Below are 10,824 nucleotides of genomic sequence, written 5' to 3' on the forward strand. Positions count from 1 at the left end.
AACTTAGCACGCTGATAGAGTATGTCCTGCAGAGTGACAACATAGGTTGAAATAAAAAATCCGATGTACCATCGAGGAATAATCACCGAAAAACGCTTCCTGATTACGTAGTTTAAGCTCGCTCAGCTCATTTCATTGCAATCGGGTATATCCATTGCATTCCTAGTTTAGTAAGAATTGCTTTGTTTTATCTCTGCACATTTCTGAAAGTTGAAATTTATAGATAAGTGTTATCAATGTTACAAAGTTTATTACTAAAACTATCACCGTTGCCAATGTGTGTGTAATTACACAAAATGTGTGCAATTTTTTCCTGTGTGTGCATTTTGTGTGTAATGCCAATCTGTGTGCATTTTCTGTGTACTTCGATCAATTCAGAATTTTTATCATTGATGATTTGTGCGAAGTTCCATTCTTTCAAATATTCATTATTTCTATTTTTTTCTGAAAATTGTTTTTCAAAAACTACGAGTGCCAACGAATGACTCCAGGGCGGTGCAATAAAACCCATCTTGTTTCCTTGGTACCTCACATCTCGTTTTTCACAAGCGGGTGTCACGACCGTTAGCTCACATCACTAAGCAAAGCCGCTTTGTTCAAACCAAGCAATGTGAATGAATGTTCACCCTTGATGTTGACCAAGACATTAAGTGCAGGGGGGTAAGATTTTTTCTTTTGTATTCTCACCACTAATCAGGAAAATGCCATTTTGAAAACAGATGAACGACAGAGTGAACGAGAAGGTTGGGAAGTCTTTTTTAAATGAAGGACAAAAATAGAAAAAAAAAAAAAAAAGATAAGTTAAATCAAAGATTCCACACTCTTTCTCTGACAATGGGCGGGAAGAATGTGACGGTTTTACTATAATAATAATAATAATAATAAGAAGAAGAAGAAGAATACGTGGTGACCCAAAAGTACGTAGGGTACAATAAGAAGAAGTAATAAAGAAACTGTGTACCTGATGGATAACAATAGGAATAATATAAAAAGAAATGAGTAGATCCATACGGGGCTGTATACCTACTTTTGGACCGCCCTGTATAATAATAAATCCAACGCTGAGTCTTTCAATAATGGCTGGTTGATGTACGTATAGGTATGTTCTTCATCAAACATAATATGCATATACATAGGTAGTTATCTATTGTACAATTTTGTGTGCTGCCTCTTCCAGTTTGTGTGTAAAATTGTGCAATTTGAACGGAATGTATGTGTAATTTCGCATACCGTGTCTGGCAACACTGAAAACTATATGTAACCAGTTGAGAATGCTCCAAGAGCATTGCCAGAACGAACTTAAAAAGAATGAAGTGATGAAGCGGAAATGATAACTGTGATTGTTCCTACATTTAAAAGTAAATCTTTTTATCCGCACCTTTTTCTGTTTATGACAAAAATTCGCAAAATACCATCTCTCTATAACTTACGTTTCCTGAGATATGCCTCCTTAAATCTCCCGAAATTCGAATTTTTTGTCCAATATCAGCGAAACGGTGGCCAATTGACCAGTAGCCATTGGTCAGTGGCCATCGGTTACTATTTGATACCAAAATGTTCACCATCCTCTTAGATATTGATCAAGACTAATATGATCTCGCTATGGCTTACGGTTCCCAAGATATAGCTCCTTAAATCTCCCAAAATTGGAACTATTTTTTTAACCAATATGTCGGGAATAGTAAGTGTAAGGCGAAAAATTCCATCTTTTTCTCACATAGTTTTTAATACTCTATGGAATGGAGGACTCAAAATTGAAAAAAAAAATCGCAAATAACAGACACACACAAACTTAGAGAATTCAATAACAAACTTTTTAAGTCCGTTGATTGCAAAATAAATATATAAATAAATTTAATCCGTTGCTGCTACTTGTTTTGTTATCGATAGTTTTAAATTAAAGTGCGATAGATTTCGCCCTTCATTTCTTGCTTCTTTACTAATCTTACTAACCAACAAAAATTATCGAAAGAGGGCGGGAAAAACACTGAAGTGCACCCGCCGCGTGAACAAATTTACATTTGTTTGTTTCACAGAATAAGAGAGGGTGTGACTCATGTGCGTTTTCATGCAGTGAACACATTTGATTGGGATTTAGTATTATTATATCATTGAAATATAATTGAGGCAAGTTTTAGTGACCAATAAATAGACAATGTGTCTCAAATATGAAGTCACTTACGTTTGCAAGAATAGCACAAAAAAATCACTATTATGCGTTTTAAATTCACTATTATGCACACCAGTTAAATTTGATTCTCACATGCATGTGTTTAACAATTAATAGCATAAGATTATCCTTCACTGCTACTATTAGAATTTGTTCAGTTTTTACAACTCAGAGTTGCAGCAATTTTAATCAGAGACATGCTATGGTTGTTCCCTTTACTATATAAAAGGTATGGAATTTTAAGCCAGAAGTCTTTTAACAATGAAATCGAGTGCAACGGATATATTTCAAACTCCTTATAAATGGAAAACAATATTAGTCAAATAAATTCATTAACAGATATCTCCATTTCAATGGAAAATGATGAAATTTCATGCCCTCAGTGTCTAAAAAGGTTTCCAACCAGGAAAGGTTTGAATATACACATGGCGAGAATACATGTGATAACAGAATCTAAAGTTACCACGCAATATTTTGCTAAAGAACTTGCAAAATTAAAGTCAGCCGTATGATTAATAAAGAGAATTCCAAGAGGAGCTCGAAATGTAGTCGCAAAGAGATTAGCATCTATAATACAGACATGCGTAAATAGAAATGATTTCGTCTCGTGGAAAAATTTGTTAACCTTTTCGTTTGTTCATGTGAAAATCCCTAAGGATCGCAGAGCGAAATCCATTACCCTGATTATTAAACGCAATTTAGATGAAACTGTGTCAACAGATTATTCATCTCGTCTAGGGAAAAAGCGCAATCTAAACTTAGCGAAAAGACTAGAAGCAAAATTTTCCGAGTTTGATACCAGAGGGGCCCTAAGGTTGTTATGCTCCGATGATATTTTGGCTCCAATAAACGTGGAAACATATCTCCATCTCAAAACCAAACATCCAGCTCCTTCCAGGGATTTTAATTTACCCGATCCTCCAAACGACCTTGGCCCTAAAATCATAATGATCGTGGAATGGTGTCAAAAGCTATTTGTACTTTCCCTAGTGGTTCTCCATCAGGAATTGATGGTTTGTCACCTCAACATTTAAAAGATCTTATTTCCAAATCAGCAGGTGATGCGGCATCATATCTGCTGAAGCAGATCACAAAGTAAATAAACCTCATACTGAGCGGAAATGTCAATCTTGAAATATGCAAATATTTCTTTGGTGCAAATTTATGTGCGCTTCGAAAAAAGGATGGAGGACTTATACCCATAGCTGTTGGATGTACATTTAGACGTTTAGCATCTAAGGCAGCAGTTTCCTCTGTGTATGCCAAATGCTCCTCTTATTTGCATGAAAATCTAGGGAAATTGCATGAATAATCAGTTAACTTGAATTTGACTTTATTTTATGGCTTTTAGGCATCTAAGGTTTCGATCTGGATAGGGTGAGGAGAGGATGATGAAAGGGAGACAGCCAGGGCTTATTTTGTAGGTACCATCCCAGTGTTTGCCTGTTGTACTCAGGAAAATCCCTGTAGAACCTCAGTCAGGATGGTCGGCCGCTGGGATTGAACATAGGGCATCCCGAATGCTAAGCCAACGCTCTACCATTTTTTAAGGTTCGTCTCAACCAAGACATTCGGCTTTAAGGCTCCTCCACCAGTTTGACGTAATCTAATTTTGACAGGGACACGAACAGAAATATCAAGGACAGTTAAAAACGTCCTTGCTCTTCAGAGGGATTCGAACTCCCAGTGGATTACTGCCTCATGATCCGAAGCCCGGTACTACTACCATTGAACCATGGCCGCTCGGTGAATATTCCGTTACTAACAATAAGATTCAGCAGATGCTTATACGCATGTAAATTGATGACTTAATTAATGCTTTATTCAAGTAAATGTTTTTGTACACCATTATAACCTCAGAATTGGTAACTAGGAATTCATTTCATGCAGAGGAGTCGAAAGTTAGTCGTCATACACGTTTCTACAATTTTTCAGTTCTCGACCACCCTGTGATCGAGCACTAGTCAACAAAGAATATTTCATAAGTCATTGTCCGACCATTACATTTTATCGATTTATTCTTGAAATCTTACAGTTATCACTAAAATTTTATCACTGAAATGTGCTCTACAGTTTCATGCAACAGAATAGTATATGCATTTCTTACCATGTGCGATAAAACTTCAAAAACACGAAAAGTAGAACGTTGTCGTTCTCATTTGCAACAGATTAAAGTTGTCGAAAACTCAGTGCTTCTTCCGAAAGCATACATTTAGTTCGCTATTACCAAATGCACGTGCAATATATTTTGACAGTATCTTTAGGATTGGTTCAGAATAGACTGCAATTCAATTTTAACGGAAAATCATTTAAAAAAAAAAAAAAAAATCGGAAAATAAGCCTAATATACGGTTTTAAAATGAAAATATGGTCAACAACTAAGGGGTAATCGAAGACTGGCACATTCACTCCATGCGACTCTACCAACAAAAAGGTAAATTCTATTTGAAATTGAAACTAAATTTGTATGTGCTTTATTACTGGGAAGGTATTTAAAACGTAATATTTAATCATATTCATAAAACAACTCCGATTATATAATAAAGTACAAATAATTCAGTTTACGGAGCTTTGGCATCTAGTAAGGACAACTGAATTTGAGGCCTCGAATGTCTCCTTATTTGAAACAAGCAACTTGCTTTCAGCATGTAAAATGGTTGGCCAATTACAATCAGAAGCAAGTATTTGTTCCCGTTTAGAGCTACGTCGGTGAATAAACTGAATGTGAACGAATTCTTGCTTGTAATAGGCCAGATATTCCTCTACATTGTAAATTAGATCTATTCTATAAATTACGTAGAATTCTCTAACGACTTTTTCAATAAGACATGTTCGTAATGATTTTCCACGAATCATAAAGCACTGTTACGGTGGATCAAGACAAACGCATTTCTTCTAGTTCGATATTTTATTACTCCTTCAAAATAACCTTCCACTGAAATACAATCCTTATTAGAAAAAAGTACACTCAACTTGTGGAATTCAGAAATAATCAAATGGAATCAAATCGAACGCAACAGTTCCACATGGCCCAATTAACGCTTCTATTTCAGAAACTTTTGTACACAACCATCAATAGCCGCATCTGATGCACTTAAACAGATATTTTCTCTAGGGTATGTTCATTGCATGATAAGAGTTCTCACCCCTAGTTTCAAGGTCATAAGTTCGATTCTAATGTATGGCAAGATGTTTGTGTTAAACAGCATCGTGTCTGTTAGTTTCTAAGATTTCTTCTTTCCTTCAACTTCATTTCTCAGTTTCTTTTGTTATTCATTTTGTTCACTCATCGTCCGTTTCCTTTAGCTTTCGGGACATAATCGAACGATGTTGAAATTCCCATTTAATTTCGTAGTATTAGATCAATAATGAAGTCTTGAATTTCCTAAATCACCTTTCACTGTTCATACCTAATGACTTGTGAGTAGATCATGAGTATTTAAATATTTAAATTAATTATAATAAATAATCTGGCACTTGTAAAGTACTGTGCATAAATTATTTTTCTTGTTATCTTTAAAATGATATCCAAGTATTGTTTTTCCTCTCTGTCTAAAAGCACGAAGCTTTGTATCGGAAAAAAGATTGTTATTTCAGCACACACTGAATTTCTTTCACATGATAGTCATTATTATTATTATTATTATTATTATTATTATTATTATTATTATTATTATTATTATTATTATTATTATTATTATTATTATTAGCAAATTAAATTCATGCCAGTACTATCATTTTTCCTTGCCAGTCGATACATCATCGTTTCATCAGTCCCCTTGACGAAATGTAAGCCTATGAAGTAGGAGGGACCCCCGCACATCCATCTGATGAGTACTTGATCATGTCTATCATTAGTTCCGTTTTATATCACAGTAAATTAGCCATCTCCGATCACTGCCCCAAAACCAAAGTTATATATCTTTAGATTTTCAAATTATGCTATGCATCAAAGTGGAAGTCTTCTCCATCCGCCCGTCCCTCCTCCTCTCCACAGGTATCAAAGCAATAAAATAATAAGATATATCTTTTGTAATTATTTTAGCGTCCCAGGAATTTATTCCATCCATTCTGTTAACACTCTATTCAAAACCGGTACTGATTCAAATTAGCCATTTCCGATATCATCACTTTTCGCCAGAAAACAAAAATCAGAATAAATAGGCACAAGAGGTTTTCTGCAATCGATTAAGGGTTTCAAAAGGATATATACTAGGGTGGGCCGAAAACGGCCGAAAAAAATTTTTTTTAGAAAATTAATATTGAGTACCGTGCAAAAGTTGTATAATGTTATATTATGTTTCCTCACCAAAACAGAGCCGGATTAAAATATATTTAACCGGGCCCCGGGAGCCTCAAAGAACGTTAATTTTGAAAAAAAAAAAAATAGTTGCGAGTAGTGAAAATATTGAAATATTTTTTTAGAAAGTTAAGTTTCATTACCATGCAAAAGTTGTATAATATTATGTTTCTTCACTAAAATAGAGCCAAATAAAAAAGATATTTAACCGGGCCCCGGGGGCCCGAAAGAACGGTAATTTTGAAAAAAAGTAGCCAGCAATGAAAATATTATTAAAATATATTTTTAGAAAGTTAAGTTTCAGTACCGTGCAAAAGTTGTATAATGTTATATTATGTTTCCTCACCAAAACAGCCGGATTAAAAGATATTTAACCGAGCCCCGGGGCCCTAAAGAACGTTAATTTAAAAAAAAAAAAAAAAAAGTTGTGAATAGTGAAAATACACTCTGTAAAGAAAAAATAGCGACACCTCAATTCTCAAAATAACTTACACAGAAAACCATAGTTGCAGCCCGTTAGAAGAGGAATAGAAGGAAATGAAGAGTGGGATAGTTCATTTGCGTTATCTGTGACATCTGTGGTGTAGGACATCGCTTGTCAATTGTTTGTGTATCAGTAGTATTTTCGATAGATGGCACTGAGTGCGTCTCGTAAATTATTGTAGTAAGAAAAAAAATGAAATCTTTGAGTTTTACTTCCCACGGTTATGCCGGTTAGGCTAAAGGAGGCGGTGATGATGAGAGATGAGTGAAATGGTGGAATGAAGAAAGTGGGAGGAAACGGGAGAACCCCGAGAAAACCCACGAGCTCGGCGTTTGTCCACCACAAAGTTCACTTGGCGGGGGCTGGGATCAAACCCGGAACCCCAAGCACCAGAGGTGAACGCTCTACCACTGAGCCACCGCGCCCCCCTATTGTAGTAAGAATTCTGCATTGCATTTGTGATGTGTAGGCTGAGGTAAATAGCATTTTATGATTGTTCTTTGCTTTCTCATTGTTTGGACAGTGTGTCAAGTGGCAAAATTTTTGTTGTGCAGTGTTGTTTGTGTGTGATATTGTTGCTACATGTGGACTGTAAACAAATAAGATGGGTAAGAAATGTGAGTTGTGGCAAATCTCTAAAGGAATAGATGGAATTCTGAAAATCCATCATTCTACGGCAGGAAGAGTAATTCACAAGTGGAAACAGCATAACAAATCGTCCCTTCGTCAACAGTGTGAAAGAAAAAAGAAAGCATCACCCAGAGCAGATTGCTAAATGAAATCAATAGCACCGCAGATTTAACGAGTGATTTCCCCAAAAATCGCTTTTGTAGTTTGACATGATCTTGGAACTGCAGTTACTTGTACAGCGGTGGACACTTCTAAATGGTACAGCCATATGGAGATTTACGGCTAAGGTGTACCATTTAGAAGTGTCCACCGCTGTACAACTGTATTGTCTTGACTGTATGAAGAAGATATTACAAAGAAAAAACCGCGTAGAAAGTCGAAACTGACAAAACACAGAGGACTTGAACATGTAGTTTTGTGAGTCGATATGCAACTTGGACTTATGACAACTGAAAGTATGTTGTTTTCTTCATTGAAAAGAAGTTTAGAATAGTGGGAAACGATAGTGGTGTGAAGTTGTGGATACGAACAAGCAAGGAGCTTAACAAGGATTTTGTTTAAGAGATTCAAATATTCAGTTACTGAGTGATGATATGGGCATGGTTCACCGTTAAAGACGTCAGAACGACGGATATATGTGAAGGATCGTTTGATGCACGAAAATATCTTCAAATTTTGGTACGTAAAGTTCTTACAACAGCTAAAGATGACTTTTTTGAAGAAAATATGGACTACTTCCTTTCCCAGGACGATAATGCTTCATGTCACCGAGCCAAAATTGTTAATACGTGGTTCAAGAATATGACTATTTAGAGACTCGTGTGGCCTACAAACTCACCCGACATGAATCCAGTTAAAAATTTGTGGATCAATATGAGTAGAAATTTCAATAGACAACTATCTCAAATAGAATGGAATTCAAGGAACAGATAATCCGGGTGTTATTCCGTGATATCGAGGTTGGATTTTGCAATAGCTTTGTTACCAATGCGGGAAGCCCATGGTGCATATACAAAATACTAGTTTGGTGTATCGTACTTCTCGATGTTTGCACACAATATGTCTTACCCTAAATAAATTCCATTTCTTGTTTTCTGCTATTGTTGTTGGTTTTTTTCAGATTTATGAATTACTCTTCCTACAAACGATTTTGCTCAAAACACTCATAGCTACTTATATATGCATATATATTCACTAAATTCATGTCAAAAGCCTGAAACTCTGGCGCAAGTATTAAGAATGAACTGCTCATTAGGAATATGCATTGTAATATTATCAGGAATTCATGTAAAAATTCATATTGATTAAAGTATGTTGAGAAAACCATATTAGAGCAAGTGTCACTATTTTTTCTTTACAGAGTGTATTATTGAAATATATTTTTTTAGAAAGTTAAGTTTGAGTACCATGCAAAATTTATAATGTCATGTTTCCTCATCAAAACAGAGCCGGATAAAAAGATATTTAACCGGGCCCCGGGAGCCCAAAAGAACGTTAATGCTGAAAAAATATGGTTGTGAGTAGTGAAAATATTGAAATATTTGTTTTCAGGAAATTAAGTTTGAGTAACGTGCAAAAGTTGTATAATGCTATGTTTCTTCCCCAAAACAGAGGCAGAAAAAATATTTCAGCAGGCCCTGCGGGTCCGAAAAGTGTTATTATTATTATTTTAAATATAAACACCATTATTTTAAGTATGTATAGAAAATTGGTTAAGATTCCTAATACTTTAACTTGACCCCAGGATTTTAAATGTTCTGATCTGATGTGCAGCTCTTCGCCTGATTGGTGTTTAGTAGATATAATAGTACGGACAAAATACATTAGGTAAGGTTGAAAAATTGACCAACAAACACCAAACCAGCGCAGAACTCACCACGTGGAGGTGGCTACACAGCGAGTTCCTCCCACCCACCCTCCTCTTACTTAAAGCTCCTTAGTTGAATCTTCGAACAAAATATTGAGATTTATGTTCGAAACTTGGTAGATACAGTTTTGCTCGAATATAACCGTCTCGTGCAACACTCCCGCATACTTCTGAAGAAGATTCTGTTACTACCTTTACACACCTCTCCAAAGCCTGTGTGTGGAAGGAGAACGTGACAAACTGAAACCTCCTCTTTTCCACAATCATTTCGGTTGGTTCTTCTATTGATACGATAGCCGAAATTGGAGGTTTCGTTACTATTACTTCTGACCAATCGGTCAAATCGATATAATCCGCATATTCGTCAGTGCTTTGCCTATTGCAATTGTCAATTAGAACTATAGTTTGGTATTTTCGGCCATCAAAATAGAGACCCTTAAAATTAGTAGCTTTAAACTGTAGACGGTTTCTTTTTTTCTTTTTCTTTTTTGCTAGTTTCGTACGGATTTTGTTTTTATCTACTACCTTGTCTTAGTTTTGTTCAATAAATTCATATCTTCTAAAACAGCGGATACAATTTTAGCAGCCGACCTATTCGATATACCTGTTAAATCTTTTGCGGTACTCATTTGTTTACGGCTCACTATTGTTTATTTAGGTTTACTTTAGATTTTATTCTCCAAATGATTGCTCCATGCGAACTCTTCATCGTTTGAATTCGGGGTGGAAGCGCTTAATGTATGTTCCAAGTACGGGATTGAGGCTAACGATTGTAACCCTCTTGTAATTGGTACCGTAGCATCATAATCGATCTTTGTGTCATGCTTTCTTTTGAGCCTATGGGTTTCTGCTTCATCTACATTCAACTCGTCATTTGTCTCTGATTTCTCTGATCTAATATGAGCTCCCAGTCCAAAAGCGGTATATAATTTAATTTACCACACTTACAGGTTAATCTATCGCAGCATTTGCAAGAGAAAATATCACATAACTTCTGAGCACCATTCTTAAATTCCTTTAATTTGACTCTTAATGGGGGATATCTCATTTCTTAATGGGGTTAATGATCGTTTTGCATTTTGAGTTGTAATTCAAAATCATATGCTTAATTCGAAGTCAAGACAATACAGGAAGAGGTTCGCAGCCATATTGTTTCTAGTATATTTGAATTCAGCAATGTAAGCGCCGCCTTCGGAAAGCCAGTGTTGTGTATTTTGCATCCAGATGCGAAAAAGTGATATTCTCTTAAAGTTTGAGAGTTCTGAGCTGGGCTCAACACAAAGGTTTTCGTGTGTTAATATGGTAGTTATGAAAGTTAGTTAAGCTCTTAATAGTTATTTGCGTATATTGAAACCATGTATTTCATGTTTTAT

This window comes from Thermobia domestica, chromosome 9 (genome assembly GCF_964235325.1).
Source record: "Thermobia domestica chromosome 9, izTheDome1.hap1.1, whole genome shotgun sequence".
Taxonomy (NCBI): Eukaryota; Metazoa; Arthropoda; class Insecta; order Zygentoma; family Lepismatidae; genus Thermobia; species Thermobia domestica.